We start from the raw sequence: 17,317 nt of genomic DNA, 5'->3' as shown, positions 1-17,317 counted from the left end.
AGAGAGCTGTAAGACATGTGCAGTCTTATTAAAGGAAGAAAAAAAAAAGAAGATATAAGAAAGGAAAAAAAAGGAGGGGACAAGCAGAAGGAAAGGGAGACAATGTGTCTGTCCTGAGAAGCAGCAAAGTAGCAGACACACTCCTCCACATGTGCATTAGTCTGTCAGCCTGGATTCTGTTATCCAGATGTTGGGGCTGATCCTATGGCAGGGACCATGAAGGAGAAGGCTTTTAAAAGAAATCATATTTCAGTGGTGAAATTAACATTACCAGATTTTTCAAATGCAATCACTAGTGTAATTTTTCAGAATGCTTTAGTAAAATAACAAGCTCTAGATGTAATGCTTTTTACAGGCTTCTTTGGCAGTGCCTCTTCCACACGCAAGCATACACGTGCAAAACTTGTCAATTGCTTTTAGAACCAAGATGCCTTAGAGTAAACAGCACATTAAAATTGTTCTTAAACTAGTCCTACTGAGCTGGAAATTGTTTGTGGACGGGGTCCTGAAGTCCAGTGGGGACTTTCTGAAGGCACCACTCCTTCGCATCAAACCCTGAGAGATCTTTAGAAATCACATCAGAATTGTGCTTGTTCATAATAGAAGCATATATGTTTGCAGCGGCAATCAGGATACATCAGCATCAAATAAGAATTTTTAAAAATCCCAAATTTACTTTCCTAGGCACAGCAGAAAAATAAATTACTTATGGCATTTATGGTATATTTGTAACTTGAAACTGATGGCTTCATGTTACTGGGCATAACGTGTGCGGCATATAAACAAACACTGCACAAAAAGACAAGTCCCAGCTTTGTCTTTCTGACACTTTGCCTCTGTGACCGGGATCCCACAATGAACGCCACATGTGAGCTTCTGCTGAGCTCGTGTTTACGTTGGGCTTGGCTCAGCCCTGTACTGATCTTGACTACATGTGGCAGAATCAGGGTGTCCGATGAGAAACTGGGGTGCAGTGATAGGAGGCAATGTGCATGCCTGGCCAGCCACGGTCATCACAAGGGGAAAGGCAGAGCATCTGTGGGCAAACATTTATTTGAATGTTTTAAACAATGCAGTTGTTTTTCTCCCTAGGAAATGTTTCATGAAGCCTCAGGAGTGCAACATTTACATAAAAAGATGGTGATATGCAAATGTTACTAAACCTCATATTCATGACTGATAAGGAGTCACTTTTTTCAGCTGTCACAGGAAGCAGAATGTGGATATGTGAAAACTTGAAGCATGGATTTGTGATTATGTTGCAAATAGAAACAAGGCAATTTTGTATCAATACTAGTACAGTGCACTTTGGAAGCAGTCTGGATGTTTTCATACATAATTATAGGTTCAGTGAAATAGTAAATTTATGGAGACAGCTGGTGTGTCTTTTCCCATGTTGGAGTAGTATCAGCTGAGTAGGTCTTGTGAGAAATCTCGGTTTGTAGTTTTGGTAAAAGCCAGACTCACAGATTTCTTTGTGGCATTTCACCATTGGATAGTATCTTGACTCTGCTGTGAATCTCAAAAGTTAGTGGACCTCTGGAGTTCATTCTTGCATCTGTCACACAAAGTACGTGGGAAGGTGCAGCACCACTTAACCGGGGTGAAAAGAAATAATATTTTCCTTCCTGATAGAGGCAGGGTGTAGCTCTGAGTGCCCAGCAGAGATAACCAAGCCAGGCAAGGATGGGCCAGCTGTGGTGCTGCCCTCAGCAGAGGCACACTGTTGCGATGCTGCCAGCTCGCCAGCTCACCCTGCTTAGCAGTCACACTCTGCGTTCAGCAACCCCTCTTGCCCTGGGACAGGGGAAGAAGGGGCCCACGGCTGCCAGCCCCTGCCCTGCAGGTCCTTGAGGAGCCGAGTGCTATCTCAGACACCCATTAACCTCACAGTCTGCCCCAGTGTTGAGCACATGCCTCAGATGGGGTGGGTTGAGAGCTGCTGGGGCTCTGTGGGTGAGTTTTCCAGGCTAAGCAGCCTGTCATTGCACACTGCAGTTTGTCAGAGTGAGAGCCTTGGAGTCAGCAGGGTGTGATTCATCCATCCCGGCAAGGTCTCTGAGGCAATCTGACATTATTCGGACTGATATCATTAATTAATGAGGGCTGAATGTTATTCTTAGACACTGGATTGAGTATTGAGTAGAGAAGCCTATGAAAGGGCTCTTTGATTTTGGAAAATTCCTATGGCACTGTCAAATTTGCTAACAAAATTAAATCATCTGCCAACTTTCCAAGTTAAGAAGCACATCCCTTCTGGAGGTTTGACTGCGTCTCCTCAGTGCCTTATTGGGATCAAGGGATTATTTGATTTATATTAATGCCAAACAAAAGTGACATATAGCCTTCAAAAACCAGTCATATTAAATCTATCAGGCGGGATTTGGAGAAAGCATTTTTGTTTGTTTGAGCACAGATTTGGTCCTCCCCCACCTTTGTTTGGCTGTGGTTGGTTTAATGTCCAAGGTGGAAGGGAGCCAAAGCCCAGAGCTTTTGTACAGCTTGGTCACTAACACCAGGTTGTGTGCCTGGGCTCTGCCCTGTGCTGGGGTGACCCGCAGCGCCCCCCCCCGCAGCAGGAGCGAGGACCTGTTCATGCAGCCGTGGCTAACTCAGACTCCAGATTTAATGAGGTTTAGGTCTGGTCTTGGAAAACATCAGGGTGTGCTCCAAAGCACTTGGGTCCTGGGGCTGGCGCTGCTCTTCCCTCCTCCCGACACTTTTCCTCCCTGGAGCTGCTGCTTGCCCTGGTGTCGGCAGGCCGCCCTCTTCACGGACCTTGCAGGTGTCCAGAATTAGCCAAGCCTTTGCGGGCCTCTGGTGGCAGATATATAAATATAATGCTGTCATTCAAAACCCCAGCTCCGGCAGGGCTGGGAGCGCAGGAAGCGTGTGCACATATGGGCCAGCCGGCATTCACACATGGATCCCATTGCAGCCCTAATAACACTGTGGTGGGGGGAAAAGGGCGAGGGGACTACCAGCAGGTCAGCTCCCCTGGGTTCATCTGTCTCCAGGCAGCTCTTGGTCTTTGTGTAAATGGAGAGGTGCCCAAGCATGGCTGGTGCCTTCATTTGCTCTCACTGGCGTGGTCTTTGGGCAAGGAAGTGGCATGCATGGCTATCTGGTCTGCATTCCAGTGTGGCTGAATTAACGTGCGTGTTAGCTGAGGTAGGTAGGCACTTTTGGGATTATACATAGTGACAGTAATGATGTCACCAAGTGTTCATCTGCGTCGTGGGTCAGGTTTGTCTGCAGTATGTGTACGTGTGTGCCCACACAGACAGAGCTCACACACACAGAGCTGGGAGCATATCAGCAGCCACCTTAGCTGAATAAAGTGTGGGGGGGAGGGAGGGGGAAGTCTCTTATAGATTGTGCTAATTATAAAGAGGTTTGCTGCGGTGCCATGTGTTCAGCAGCAGAAAGACCAAGTTATTTGAATTCTCCCTTTGGCCTCATGTGGCTTGTGTCCATGAACCAGGATGTAATCTGTAATTCTGGCTGCTGGAGTGATGCTTTTTTAAGGGATGTGTGTGTGAGTTGCTTTAGATATCTGCTCTAGAGGCGCCCTTAAAGCATTTTGCTCCTATTCCAGGATCAACAGACAAAGTGCTGGAACAAACTGATAAATTAAATAGCAGCAAGTTACCCAGACCTGATGGTATTAATCCAGAAGTTGTGAAGGGCCTGAAGAATGATGTGCTTGAGCTGCTCACAACAGAAAAGTAGGAACTCGGGGAAAGCAGGGAATTTAGGAGTGACAGTCTTTGTACTTTTAAAAACAAACATGAGCACCTCCAAGCCTTACTGCAGGGCAAAAGTAACACCTACCTAGTTGCAGTAATAAATAATGGCAAAGTTATAAATACACCTCCTACATCAGTGATGAAAGAGATGAAGTGGGATGTATTTTCTAAAGGAAAATTAGAAGTCACCGTTGTACCACAATTTTTAGAATGCACAAAAAAAGCAGATTTGGAAGAACAGGTTAATTAAAAAAGAAAAAAAGCTGAAGGAGTTTTCTTGTCAAGGGAAGAAGTGACATTCAGTCACCCATTAAAAATGGATAGGAAAGAGAAAGTAAGAAAATAACAGTAAATATTCAGTTTTCAGCCTGACACCCCAGATCAGCAGCAGGGTGTCTGTCTCAAAATGCATCCTAAATCTGGCATTGTTCAATACATTTAGTAATGAGCTGGAAAACAGGAAGTGAGGCCCCAATCAGGTTAGAGATGATATTTATGTTCGTGTGTTTTTTAGGTTATTCAAGACAAGCCTAAGGAAATATGGAATGTTTCACCAAGCCAAGTGGAAAATACTGTGCTATGACAAATTGATATGAAAATGTGTATGAAAAAGTAATGTAGGTAGGGAAAAAAACATATGCCATTGACTAGCACTGTGGTTAAATACACTGATTACCACTTTTGAGACACCCTGCATTACTCTTCTTCCATGCTGAAAACTGGCTTCCTACTCTTTGCTCATCAGTTTCTAATTTCTGCTGAAATATGAACCTGCATCCTATGACAACTGTTACTCTTTGATAACTTTCTTAAAGTTATTCTGCAGAAAGTCCTGAGCTCTGGTACATTTGTATTCTGTGTGGACTAACAAGTAATCCATGTGGTGCAGTGGCTGACAAATGCCAGTGATGGTAATTAATACCATAATCAGCTGTTGATGCTACTATGATGAGCCTCTGCTCTTGTGACTGAGCATGGTGGCTGGGGTTGGTACAGGATTAACATGTGTCCTGGTACTGCTTCTCCACAGAATCATCCTTAGTGCTGCTGCTGTTGGGTTTGGTAGAGAATTTGGTATCTGTATTTTTTTTCTGATACCTGTCTAAAGCATTTTTGTCTGGTTTATGTTTACTGTCTCTTGCAGAATAAAATGTTAATTTTTCAACTTCCATTAAAAGAAATGAGAGAAATTCCGTGATTTCAGGAATAGAGAAACGGAATATGAAAAAGAAATACAGAAGAGTTGGTGCTTAGTGACATCCTAGAAACCCTCTCTATAACTCTTCCCTGGCCAAGGAAATCTCACTTGTTCTGAGGCCCCTACCAATATTGTTGAGTGATGTCCTTGGAAAAATGCTTTTAGTGAGGCTCAAGGTTGTCTGTGGCCCCTTCAAGATGTTTTATTATTCTGTGAATTTTCTACTCGGGCATCATGTCTGCATTTGTGTGAGGATTAGGCACTGTAAAGGGACTGTGGGTCCTGATGGCTCGTGGCCCCTTTTGCCCAGGAGAACAGTACAGAGCAGGAGGAAGCTGGGTGAGCATCCTCCCCATCATGCCCTTCAGGCATGGCCTCGAATGTTCACTTGCAAGATGAGAGAATAATTTGGTCTCTGTCCCTCAGGAAGCCTTCTCCTTTCCAGAGGAGACTGCCAAGGTTAATAGCCATGCATGGGTGTAATCTGAGGTGTGGTCAATGTTTTATGTTTTGGGACCTGGATTAAAACCACCACTAAATAACCACCTGTCTCGTAGTGACGACTTCTGGTTGTTCCTGAGCTGAACTGGATTTAAGATGGAAACGTAGATGACCCGGTTTCTATTTACAGTTTCCTTAGCTTTTCCATGCTCCCAGACATATCTTGACTCAGGGAACTACATAAAGCAGTTGCCACATACCTCTTTCAGAGTTTCCATTAGTTGGTTCAAAGCATGCCCAGTCCAGTTCTTGCTTATGTCAGTAAGATCCCAGTGCTCTTTGAGTTGCCTTAGATCAAGGAGCTGGTGTGGCTGGCACTGTTTGCCCAGTACCATGCATTCTGCAGGAAGTGTTTCTGCCTTACCATCTTCCATTATTTCTATCTTCCTGATGTCCTGTATGTATAGTCTATGAAATCCTCCTCTGATGTACATACCATGTCTTCATTACTTTATGTCACTAGAGTAAAAATTCATCTTACCTAACTTTACTTGTCTGAAAGCTAGACCTTTCTTCAGAGCTAATGAAAATAGAAGCATATCCTGAGGGTATTTAATCCCATTTAAAATAGATTTCAAAGGAGCCTTGGCAAATATTTAGTCTAGATGTCAAACTTTTGGGTAGGTAATGTAAGGTAAAGATAATCTTGCTAAAGGATTTGCATACATTGCTGCTTTTTGATTCTGCAGTGAAATGGTGCATTCACAGGCTTGAAAAGTCTTCTCAAATTTAAAATAAAAATCATGCACCAACTTCATAATAATGGATCAGATGAAAAAAGAGTTCTACCAAATACGTTTCAAACTGCTATCTTGGGTAGTTCTAGTACCCAGTTAAAGGCGTCAGAGGCACAGGGATTAGCAATTTGGATTTTTTTAGGGTTTCTTTTGGGGGTGGGGGGGCAAAAGCGGTTCATGGCCTCATAAGATTGTGACTTTTTTGGAAGTTTCATAATTCACTTTTGTATGTTAGTTTCTGTTTCACAGGATTGCACACAATTAATAGAGTATATTTAATCCTATCTCTTTAGGAGTATGGTGAAATATTTTGCCTGATTGCTTTGTGTCTGCTTGGCTCTGCCTAAAAATTAAACACATGCTAATCTTTATTTTTCCCTGCCTCAGTAAGAGGTTCTTTTAAAACAGGTTTAGACTGATGACCTGTCCTGGGTTCAGCAGTAGCAGTCAATTTTCTCTTTCTTAGTAGCTAGTGCAGTGCTGTGTCTTTGACTTTCAGCCTGGGAACAACTCTGATAACACCGATGTTTTTAGTTGCTGCTCAGTAATGTTTACTCTGACCAAGGACTTTCTGAGTCTCATGCTCTGCCAGGGAGGAGGGGAAGCTGGGAGGAAGCAGAGACAGGACACCTGACCCAAACTAGCCAAAGAGGTATTCCATACCACAGCATGTCATGCCCACTATATAAACTGGAGGCAGTTACCTGAAAGGTTTAGATCACTGCACGGGTCAGGCTGGATATCGGTTGGCAGGTGGTGAGCGGTTGTATTCTCTTCCCTTGTTATTTCCCTTTTCATTATTATTATTGGTGGTAGCAGTAGTGATTTGTGTTATACCTTAGTTACTGGACTGTTCTTATCTCAACCCATGGGAGTTACATTCTTTCCATTCTCCTCTCCATCCCTCCGGAAGCAGGGGGGGGGAAGGAGGGGGGAACTGAGTGAGCGGCTGCATGGCTGAGTTGCCACCATGACACGACCCTATTACCCTAGTTGATGCTATCATTCCTAGCTAGCATCCCTGTGCCTCTGGCAGATTTTCACTTTCACTGACAAGGAAGCACAGCATTCCTGGCTATCTGCACCATATGGTAAATCACAGAATGCTTGAGAACCGCAGAATGCTTTGAGGCTGGAAGGGACCACAGGAGGTCATCTAGTCCAACCTGCAGCTTCTAGCATGAAGGAGTCCTGTGTGCTTTTCAAATGATTTTTGTAGGAGTCACTTTACTCATCACTGAGGTGGAGCCAATGCTGGGGTAAAACACAGCAACCATTCAGTGGTAACTGGAGTTACCACTGCAGCACTTGTGAAAAACTGGGGACTGTTTTGCAAAACGTCAGTATTTTTTATGACGTCGGTCATGGGAGACCAGGTCCTCAGTACAAAAATTAATGTTTTGGCTTCACTGGTGTTTGCAGAGTTGCCACGATTTCTACCCGTGGCAAACCTGGCCCTGTCTGTGCACTTTTCACTCTCTGAAGCCTTGATTATACAAAAGCCACTTTTGTGTGATTTGCCAGTTTCTAAATCTTGAAGCAGCAGCTGTCAGAGGAAGTGTCCAGCGTCATCCAGAGGGGACACCACACTACCTTTCCATGCTCCTGCTGCTCGCTGATCTCCCTAATACTTTTGCAGAGCAATAAACTATGGTGCAGGCCCTGCACCCTTCTCTCTTCAGGGTGGTGGCAAGTAAAAACAGCCTTATCCTTGGTTTACCTTTATAGCCAGCATCGGGTGGAGGTAACCACCTAGGTGGCCTGTGTTTGTTGGTCTTCTGATAGGTGCAGCAGTTCTGCTAGTTGCTTGCTCAAACCAAAGGGTAGCATGAAGTCTCCCTCTGCTTCAGTCTCCTGCTCTGCAGTGGGAAGATAGCATCGCATCAGCAACAAAGGAGGCAGCAGTATTTTCCCACTTCACTCATCTGTAATGAGGGTAAATTGATGAAATAACACAGGCAAAGAGCCACAAGGTGAATATGTAAGTTAAAACCAAGCAAACACCCGGTAAAATTCCTGAGGTAAACAATACAAGTCCATCTCAGATGCCTAAAGCTTTCTGGTATAGCTTTCTATATATGGTAGCTTTCTGCCATCGCTTCAGTCAAATAAACTTAGAAATTTCCTCTATGAGAGGTCAAAAGCCCCTCTTAAAATCTGTGGGGTGCTTACTTGACTCAGAGCCATAGGATCTGTCCTAGCATACATAGCCCTTGCAAGTGCAGCAGGCTTTGGCTTTGTCAAAGGGAAATATCACACTGAAGAAATGAAACAGTAGCTCCGAAATAACGGGTTTTGTCTTTAAGATGTGCGGATTCTCATGATCTTAAGAGTACATGCCTTAACGAGAGGCTGTCAAGACAGGTTTAATGTGAACCCTGGGATCCGGTAGTGCAGGACTTCCCATGGCATCAGCTGGGCTTTTCTGAAAAATACGATAAAAATGAGGGCCATGACGTTATGGGTGGAGTTGTGGTGGGAGAAAGCGTGTGTCTGACAGCATTTTTTCCAGGGAACTGGGCAGTGGGCTTGTGATTTCAGATGCTTTACTAGATATGGCTGGTGATCTTGATGAGCAAACCAGGCTGCCTTTCTGCTGGGTGAGGTTCAGATAACGCCTAGCTCCCCTGTTAACATAATCTCATGTGGTTTAGATAAAGAACATTTTTATTGTTTTGAATGAGATAGACTTTAACGAGAAGGCAGTTTTGGAAGAGCTGGCTGTAATAGCAGCGCTGTTAATATTACTGGTTTTGGCATGGCCGACACAGGAAAAGTGTTTCTAGCGCCAGACATCTGACAGGCTTGAGAGGGGGTAGCATCTTTTCTATCTGTCTTGCTCTGCATGTGGCTATAACTTGAAACCATTATTTCCTCTGTGACAGGCAAACAATTTGGGCTTAAAATTGACTTGGATACAGGAGACAAAGATCGGCTTTGCACATGTAGGCATAACTTATTGCACATCACATTCCTCCCTCTTCCAGAGAAAAGTTGTGAGGGAGTTTCCTGAAATATTTCACTGACAGGAGCATGAGAAACTTCTCTTTTGTAAGGGGAGCTGCTTAGAAGAAAGGAAGGAATCTGTAATTACATAACTTTCATTATGTAATTTTTGATGATTTTCATATTCAGGTAGCAAATCAGCAATCCATTTTGAAATAGTGTGTTGCCTGCATTACTCTGAAGCATTAAAATGTTTCTGTGTCTATTTGTATTTACATTTGAAAACAAAACCCTATAAGAAATAGCTTTACATTAGGGTTGGGGTTTTTTTGTTTGTTTTTCGTGGATTTGGTGTTCTTTTAAGAAAAAAATTACATATCATTTGGAAGAAACAGAGTATGTGAATATCGCCATTTTAAGCTATATATCACTGAACACATTGAACACAGGAGAGCAATACAAAATGTTATACTTCCTTGCTTTGGGGAGTTCTGCTGTCTGAACAGAATAAAATTGCAGTAATGTAGAAGAAATACCTTGGAAGCCTATCAAGGAAATAAAAAAAAGATGCAAAATAACTTCACAATTCTTAATTTAAGACATTTCACAAGAAAACACAGTCACATGCAATCTATTGTAATACATGCAGTCTTCTGTCTTACACACTGGCTTCATACTTCTGAGATGCAACCACAAAAATGACAAAAAAACAGAACAGAGGCACCCTGGAGAGCCTGCCAAGCCTGCACCTGCCCTAGGTAATAATGAGCAGGGTTGCTGATGAGGTGCAATCCACATAAGCATCACCTCCATGCACCTGCAGGGGAGTTCAGCACTAATATGTCTTGGAGCATATTGTGTGGCCACAGGCCAGGGAAACCATCCCAAGGTTGCCTCTGACCAAAGACTTTTAACTCCAAAGGCCGCCCTCGTGGGTGCAAAGATCTAACATGCAAAAGTGGAGCTGGGCATGTAACAGTCCCATTGCAGAAGAACAGGGAAGCAGTGGCACTGGGGGGAGGGAGATGGGAGTGCTGCCCTGTTCCAGAGCAGAGGACTCTGCACCCAGGCTGGTCTAAAGCAGAAACGTTTCTTCTGGGAGGAGTTGCCTAACCTTAAACAGGTCCTGCTCTCTCATGCTGTTTCAGGGTGGGAAAAGTATTCTCCCATCAGGCCTGGATTGCTTGTCCTTCTTTAACATGAGGGCATTTAAGTGGTGTCTGTTACCCTCCACAGAGTATTGTTCAAACCACAGCGTCATAGGAAAACTTAGGATGTGGTGGGGAGGAAGGCAGGGTGGCAGGAGAAATGCTTTCCTTCCCAATGAGGTTGAGCTCCTCCTCTCATGCAAGGTTTACCCCGGCAATGTTCAGGGCCAGGTTGGACAGAGGCTTGAGTGACATAGTCTAGTGTGAGGCATCCCTGCCCATGGCACGGGGTTAGAACTAGATGATCTTAAGGTCCTTTCCAACCCTAACTGTTCTGTGATTCTATGATTTAACCATTCTCACTGAACCTTGTGGCAATGATCAACATCAGTGGGCACTAAGTCTCAAAGATAAAGTTTTGCAGCCAGATCTCACAGAGATAGTCATTGTGGATGTGACTACAGGTTCAGGATATCCCAGTAAAGTCTCTACCAATAGGAAATGAGGAAAAAGTTTCTGGTTTATGGCGTAAAGTTTTTTCAGAATCATGTGAAACTAGATCTTTAACAGTGTATATGCACATAAGTAGAAATCATTTTCTCAGTGAAGGTCTCTTATGTGGCTTGGTGGCACTTGTCATTTTTTTTACATCTGGGCAGCCTGAACTTAACATCTTAGAAGACTATTCCAGAGGGACTCCACTGTCTTCAGAGGGAGCCAGTCTGACTAGCCTAGAGCTTTCAGATAGCTAGCATAAGCAGAAATGTATCCCCTACTTAAATGTAGATTTAGCCTGGTAGGCCAAAAAAATCTCAAGACTGCCAGAAGTTTACTTTCAGCACTGAGGCTTTTTTTAAATCTCTCCCCTCTCACACACACACGCATTTTGGCTGCAATTTATCACTTTAAATTGTTCCCTATCAAATATGAAAAGTGTTATGAGTAGCTAGGATGAAGTGCAGGCTCTAAGGAAGACAGTGACAAAACTCCCCTGACTTCAATGGAGACAAGATTTAACCCTCACCTTTTCTTTTCCCCATTTTTAAAGCTATATGTATATACTTGTATTGGTTATGAAATGTATGATTTTTTGCTGTTTTATTTTGCCAGATTCTAATGCTTAATGATAGTATGTATTTTTTGAAGTTGCTGGCTTTGTAAAAGGAAATTAAATACTGACTTTTATAGAAAATTAGTCTGTTTTAAAAAATTGCTGTATTGAGGTATTAGAAATGGGGGACAGTAGAGCCATCCAGAGGGAGATGGCAAGATAAACTGTTAAGCAGGGCTTTCCATAAGGCAAAGTGTTCGAGTTTCTTAACAAACTATTCAAATTCTAAATACTGTTTGGGGCTTGGTTTTTGGTGTGGGGTTTTTTTTTGTCTCTTTTATTTTTTTTTTTTTTCTTTGGCAGCTGTCCATGAGCATAGAATTGTTTTCCATGCATTTATATGCCCTTTGAAGCAATTCACACATTGCATCAATGCACTCGGGCTGTGGCTCGCTCACAAGCTCCGAATTTACAGTGTTGATTTAAAAACCTATACTGGAACTGTATGACCAGTCTGCTCCATGCATTTCCTGTAGTACATTTTCTGAATGGATAATCAAAACTGCCTAAGCTGCAGGGCCAGGAACAAATCTGGCAATGCTCAATTGTCTTTCACTGCACTCATCCTTCAGCACAGAACCTCCAGGAATACATATTGGAAAGACACTTGTATCCTTAGCTTAGAAAGCACCACAGTCTTGTCATAATTTCATGTCAGTAACTTTATAACTTCACAACTGTAGAATATATGGATTAGCAATAGGTATTTTGGAAGGTTGATGTAGCACACAGCTGGGTAATTCCTTTACTGCTTTGACTTACAACTTCAATAACTAATGGTGCTACATTAAGTTCATGGAAAATCCTGTTGAATTATACTAGCAGTTGTTATTGAATCTCAAAGAGGAGTGATTACAAATGAGCTTGTGGTGTGTCAGAAATGCCAAACAGTGAACATTTTCAGAAGTATGCAAATATTTGCATCAATGCTTGCATTAATCTAAGTATTTTGACACATAATGAAGAAAGCATTAGCATGAGGAACACATTATACAAAACCACAATAATCACTGAGGTTCTATGACATCTTGATGGCCTTTCAAAATCTAACTGATGTAAACTTTAAGCTAGTAGTAGCACTGATGTAATTTGCCTTGTAAACAGATTAAGAGGTTTGGATGAAAAGCATCAACGTTGGCACTCGAGTATTTTTAAAAAGCCACCAAAAAAAGTATACACAGCAAAGTTACGTATTTCAGCTTTTTTGATGGGCTTCATCTCACCTAACTTCAGCCATTTGTATGTCTGCATTTAAGCTCTCTTTACTCTTCAGTGGGAGGGAACCAGCCATTTCTACAGGCAAAAATAATCTCAGCTGAAAGCAGTTGCTGAAAATTAAAAAGAAAAAGATATTCATATGGATTACAGTCCTCCCGATTCCCACAAGACGCTCTAGAATATTGTCATACTGAAAGAGGAGATATCTGCAAAAGGTGGAGGCTTTTGGGAGGAGGGAAGAATTGCTCTCAGGCCCATGTCCCCAGAGAAGTGGAGCTGTCCAGCAGTGCCAGCACTGCGCACTGAGCTTCAGAGAAGACAGACACGAGGAGAAAGTCCTGCCTATGCTTTCCACCAGCAAGTGAGCACTGCACGTGCATGCTTTACAACTGCAGCCAACATTGCTTTTGAAACCTCCTTGTTTGCAGGGGCTAAGAAAGTATTGAATGTGTCTGACATCATCCACAAATGTTAAACACAAGTGTAGCTGGGTCGACAGAAGTTCTCCTTTGAAACATGCTTTTGAAACACTGCAGCCTTCAAAGCTGGCTTACATGCCCTGTGCTGCGATACACGGCCTTTTGTTTTGCATAAGTGTTTGTTTTAATGAGGTAGCGCAATGCAGCTCATCAAAATCAAAAACATATGATGCACCCTAGGCAAGAGAAAGGCAATAACTATACAGATTTTTGAAGAGGGCTAGTCATACCACAGGCTACCATTATAACAGAAAAAACAACAAGAATTTTAATATAGCTGTCTGGCCAAATATATTAATTTAAATTGAATGGCTTTTTCTGATATTATAGCTGTGAGGCACAATGTTCTACTGGCAAGCATCTTCAAAACCTTTTTTAGAAGATTTGCTTCAAATGATTTCTGTGCACCAGATCTTGATGGTATGTACATTTGGAAGTCTAACCAAAGGAAAAAAGCTTTTGATTAAATCAATGACCTTTCCTGGAGGTTGAATGAAATGAAGATTGTAATACAAAAAGCTACCTCCTCCAAACAGGGTTTTCTTCAAAATATTTACTCTAAGCTGTCCTCCATTAACTTTACCCTAACTTTTTCACAAATATTCATATCCTTGTGACAGAACAGTAATATACTTTCCATTAGCAAATCCTTTTAATAAATTTTAGTCATTTTCACAATTACTTCCCCAAATGGCTTGCTAACCACCAATTTCCATTCTTTGCCAGGTAAGACTACTGGCAAAGACTGCTGTTTACTCTTGAAAACTTGGTCGTTATTGTGGTCATACTGTGTTGTGCTTCGTCAAAATCTGTTTCCCTCAGCTAATTGCATCTCTTCCCACTTAGCAATTTGGTGACATTTTCCCTCTGAAGTGGAGAGGAATGAGTGTGATCACTTCGTAAAAAAATATTCTGTATTGATTTCACTTGATAAAAAAATGGTATCATCTTACCCTGGAAAATACCTTTGCACTTTATTATCCCATGAAGGAGAGCTCTGGGAACCCACTGAACCTGAGAACAGCATGTAACATCCTCTCCACTGGTTGATGTTAATGAAAATTGAGTCCCACAAAGAGACAAGCAACTTGTGTAGTAGTAGGCTGCCTGTTATTAGATTAGGCTTCCTACAAAGCCATCATAAATTTCACCAAAAGTCACAGACAATAACAGCTACTGTGCAGAGCTGATGGAGGAATAAGATTGCTTTCCTGCTCACCTGGGTGTCCTCATTTTTGCTTGGGTGTGGGGCAACCTACAGACAGCCCTGACACAGCTTGAAGTGTTCTCAGAATTTCTTCTCATGCTGTCTGGGGTGGACACTGATTCTCAGCAAGATACCAAGTTGTATTCTGCAGCAAAAGAAATCTTCAGTGAACCCTTTAGGGACAGGGTTTTTTTTGGACTGTGCCTGATACATTATGAATGAACTGACCAGGATCTGACAGTCTGTCTCTATACTTACAATGCAAAGATTATTTTAGAACAGAAAACAAGCTTTTGCTATATACTTTAGAAAAACAATCTACTGTTTTTCCCAACATGCTTTCCACAATTTTGGAGCCATAAGAATTAAAGCAATTCTGATATAAATCAGTTAAGAAAACAATATTCTAATAACATTTCTCCCATCCCTTTTGCATTACATGTTAGATTGTGCTGCAATTCTAAAATGTTGCTGAGCAATTCTATGCTCCTCACAGGAGACAAAATTCTTCAGGGTATAAGGTGACAGCAACTTGCTTTCTCTTACAAGACAACATCTCCTCCTCTATCCACAGAGGGTAAGAAAATTGCTAATGGATATATTAGCTAATATTTCCATTATAATAGCTCTGCTGCCTTGAAACATGAAGTACTTCCCTTCTCCCACCTTTAGCCTGTGGTACCTTTTCTGAAATCCCCATGAAATCATCTTCTGTAGCTGATAGGAGTGCAGCACTGGGGCAGACCCAAGGGGCAGCACCCTCCTTCAGTGTACTGCAGGGAAATAATTGTAGCCAGAGAGGTTAATGGTTCTGTCTTGGTTTCCAGGTTGCATCAGTTGTCTGCTTAGGGAGGTCTGGGTGGAAGTCTTGCTTGTTGAGCACCCCTCCTGAGAGCCACATGTGACCCCAGACATGCAGGCAACATATGCATAGCACTGCTGGGCTAAGCTCATGCTGCTGCCTCAAGTGTATAGTTTCACACTGCTTAATAACAGTGCACATTCACACTGCTTTATTTTGTTTTCAGTTACTTCATTTGCCTATGAGATGTTTCCTTGTTGACAAGTTACTGGCCATATTTGCTTGTCCATCTGCAATTAAACCAGGTTTTGCAACCCATGGGATTGAAAACAGAGTTATGGTTGGTCTCCAGAAGAACATAAATGCCCACTCCATCTTAGAAGGCTGGAAAGCCTGAATCTAGAACTTGACAGCGATGCTCAGGACTGGTTCTTTCAGCTGCTCTCACACATGGGCAGCACAGGGCCCTGATCAGTTGCATGAAGTCGTGCTTATCTAAGAATGTTTCAAATGGGAACCTTTCTTCTCAAGACATAGTGCTATATTTTAGCATGATCAGCATTGCTTCTTTAGCCCAACCAGATAAACAACAGTTTCCCAAAATAACTAATTTTTTAATGATACCAAAATAATTTGACTCTTTTCATACCCAGACATTTTTTGGTGAATTTGTCCACTTACCTGAATGCTTCTCTGAGTTTCTAACTCTAATGTTGGTCACCAAATATGGTATGGTCGGAGTTTGGCAAACCTATTTTAATTCTGACTTACATCCATTTGATACCCGATTTGTTGTTCTGTAAGCACTGGAGCGTGTCCAAGCCTGTCTCAGATTTGAGCATTTTCCAGCAAAATGTTTGCATATATAAGCCTAACTTTTATAAAGAAGAGATGTACTTTTCATTTATCAAGGCTTCCAGCTATAACTCTCTCAGGGTCAGACCTAGAGAGGTGCTAAGGCCTCAGGATACACCCTGATTTCAGAGATGGCATTCTCAGCACAGCTTGGAACTGAGCCTGCACCATGACAGCCCTTTTATCTCTGCTCAAAAGTGAGAAGGGCAATAAGCACCAGCTGATTGATGGGTGTGATCAAATATCTCCTACGAATCAGCTTGTGGCAACACAGTACATCTCTGTTCTGCTGTTCTTTTAATGGCATGTGAATATCACATGATATTTGTGACTTTGGGTAGGAGACCACTTTCCTTTCAGTCCTGCTCACTTGGGTTTTCTTTCTTGTTTTTTAGAAACTTTCTTATTAATAACTGACATTTTATTAGTTCCCCATCTGAGCTGTTGGTTTTTTTCTTCCACTAGTTTCTTCATTTACCAGTAGCAACCTATATTTCTACCAGTATTTACCTACTGACCTTGAATTCAGGAAATTGCCTAAGTGCATGTTTAACTTTGAGGATAAGTTTAAATTTTACCCATTTTAATGGGATTTAAGCATGTGCTTAGAGTGAAACCTAAAATTAAACGTCCTTCCTGAATAAGGATGTTCCCCTGAGTCAGACCCTGCATACATTGCCTTGGAATAGATCCTGGCTGCCCCTCGAGTATGTTAGACATGCCGGATGTTTTCAGAAGCGGTTAATCTGATGAAAGAATTCATCTCAGAGTCATAAAGAAACCACAAGTTTCCTTCACTTTCAGTCTGCTGCTTTGATATTGTTGGTCAGCTGCTTGTGCTGCAAGAGCATTTGTGTCTTTTTTCATAGTCTTTTGATTGTACAGGTAAGAGATCTCCCCAGTTGCTCACATGTAAGAAGCTGGTGTGACTCCATGCGGGTAACCCCCTTTGTGAATGCTGGGCTTATGTGCTAGCTTTTTGAAAGCCCAAAACTCCAAGACTCAAGATAGGCAGAAGACAGTAAACCACAAATAGTGTAAAACAGAAAGAGGACAAGAAGGGCAAGGGACACATACATTTCCATGATTCTTCTTCCTTGGGCAAGCAACACACTGAACAAAAAGGGAAGAAATACAGTGTCAGTACACAGCACAGCACCATATAAATGTAATATGGGAGATATGCACTGTTATTTATGCTTGTGGCACATTATTGTAAATGGGATGCAGCTTTCTGACTATATAAAATCATTTTGGTTTAGAAATGTGCAATATTTTGACTTTTCCTAATTTTCTCCCTTTTGTAATTAATAATCCAAAGCAATTAATGTAATTAAATACAAATGTGCAAATATTTCAGATGGCT

The 17,317-nt window shown here is 42.1% G+C and overlaps 1 protein-coding gene and 1 long non-coding RNA gene across 4 annotated transcripts in view; both read left to right on the top strand.

Moving 5' to 3' along the window:
- ERG (ETS transcription factor ERG) overlaps nucleotides 1-17,317 on the top strand; it is a 145,820-nt gene that overhangs the window by 51,623 nt on the left and 76,880 nt on the right. The window lies entirely within an intron of this gene.
- On the top strand, nucleotides 3,603-4,819 carry LOC134155399 (uncharacterized). Its single transcript, XR_009961541.1, has 2 exons — nucleotides 3,603-3,728; nucleotides 4,264-4,819. It is a non-coding gene; the product is annotated as an uncharacterized LOC134155399 (long non-coding RNA).

Source organism: Pezoporus occidentalis, unplaced genomic scaffold (genome assembly GCF_034315485.1).
Source record: "Pezoporus occidentalis ecotype Australia unplaced genomic scaffold, CSIRO_AGI_Poc_V1 ctg77, whole genome shotgun sequence".
NCBI classification, from domain to species: Eukaryota; Metazoa; Chordata; class Aves; order Psittaciformes; family Psittacidae; genus Pezoporus; species Pezoporus occidentalis.
This window is presented reverse-complemented; position numbering and strand designations above follow the sequence as displayed.